Here is a 2,142-nt window from a genome sequence, read left to right as displayed (position 1 = left end):
TATATATATATATATATATATATATAATCCAGTTTTTGCATTAGACTGCAATTATCTCTATTGTATAATTGCTCTACTTGTACAATCCATTCTCATCTTTCACACTCACAAGTAACTAACCATTAACTAAATTAAAATAACAATATTTCAAGATTTTTTTTTAAATAACATTAGTTTAAAGAATATTTTTTTAAAAAAATCAAATCATGGGTTGGGTTGATCCGTTGGCTAATCAAGTCAACTCCAATTTAATTTTTTAAAAAATTTAACTTATATAAAAATAAAAAATAAAAGCAAGTCAATAAGGTACAGAGCACCCTTAATTAGAACATGACTTCACCAACTAAATCATAATTTCACGAGCTAAAACGTCCAAGTTATTCTTAGAAAGCAATACTCCAAAGGACGTGTCTTCTTTAAACAATCGAAATTGCAATTATGTACAATTTGATGTTAAGAATTCTCTTAATAAAAGAAGTGTAATTTGAGAAGAAAATAAGAGAAGTAGAGATAATTGCAGTCTAATGCAAAAACTGGATTTTATATATATATATATAGTCTAATATATAAAATCCAAAAACTTCTTATATATATATAAGAAGTAGAGATAATTCCAGTTTTTGCATTAGACTGCAATTATCTCTACTGTATAATTGCTCACTTGTACAATCCATTCTCCTCTTTCACACTCACAAGTAACTAACCATTAACTAACTTCTAATTGTATTCTAACTGCTAACTAACTCGTTGCCACGTTTGATTCCCTTCTAATTGCTAAGTGTTGCTTCCTGTTACTGGTATTGCTGATTGTTGCCTTCTCTTGTTTGGAGTACACGAGGTTGCGAACTTCTTTCAGTCTTTGCTCCACACAATTAATTGAAGTCTCATGAATCTAGGCAAAGATCGCGAGATTGATTAATGTGCTCTTCCATGCTTATATCCTTACCTTCTTCAGTTGTAATTTTATCATGTGCATACTTCTTCCCACGTCTAAAATCTTCTTTTTGCTCATGTAAATTTTCAGGGGTTTGCCTTGAACTATGAATCATTTTCATTTTAAAACGGCTAGTAGTATTTGAAGGTGGTTTGCCTGGTTATTAATCTATGAGATAGCAGTTCATGACTTGAATTTGTTTTTCTTTTTTTAGCCATGATGTTATTGAATTTCTTTTATTACTTAGTTTGATCAAAAACTTTATAGACTCTGAATATCCCATATTGAATTCTCTCTATGAAAAATTAGCAACTTCACCTTAGAGAAGTCGGTAAATTTATTGCATTTGTTACTCAAATTAAAAATCATCAGCAAATTGGAATGACCGAAGAATCAAGAGTAATTTTAATATTCATTTTCATGTTAAATTGTTTAACATATATTTTAATATTATTTAATATTTCTAATTTTTTACTTACCAGATTAATGATGCTTGACACTTCTTGCGTTGGCAAACGATTTCAACTTGAACATTGTTGAGTTATCTTAATAAAAGAACCCAAATGACAATTTGAGCACCTGGTTATTAATCTATGAGATAGCAGTTCTTGAATTTAATATGTTTTTTTTTTTGCCATGATGTTATTGAATTTCTCTTATTATTTAGTTTGATCAAAAACTTTATAGACTTGAGAATCTTAAGCATTGGTTTTATATCTCATGTCAATGCAAGTTTGACTTCTTCAACTCTATTTACCCCTGATTCTGTTAGTTTAGGAGAAGACAGTGAATCGTTGATTTATCAAGATAGATCAATTGATCAGAAAGTTGTAAAGGAACAACTTAAAATTGAGAATCAGAAGAAATAAGACAGATATCCCATATTGAATTCTCTCTATGAAAAGTTGGCAACTTCACCTTAGAGCATCTCCAACTAGAGAGGCAAACAAAGAGACAAATTTAAAAATATGTCCTTTTAACTTTTGATTTTTTATTTTACCATTCCAACGCAGCAGGCAAAAAAGAAGTCAAGAGCTATTTCTATAGGTTTCTATAGAATAGCTAAAATGAAATGAACGTTGCCAACGACTATTTTTATAGATGTTGGTCAATTATGTTTTTTTTCTTTAAAAGCAAGGAAAGAAACTTATTTTTTTTTTTAATCTTGTATTGTGCCCCACTCTTCTCTCAAATTTAGAACAACAAGA

Source organism: Populus euphratica, unplaced genomic scaffold (genome assembly GCF_000495115.2).
Source record: "Populus euphratica unplaced genomic scaffold, PopEup_1.0 scaffold116.1, whole genome shotgun sequence".
NCBI lineage: Eukaryota > Viridiplantae > Streptophyta > Magnoliopsida > Malpighiales > Salicaceae > Populus > Populus euphratica.
The sequence above is the reverse complement of the archived record's forward strand: the minus strand, read 5'-3'. Positions refer to the sequence as shown.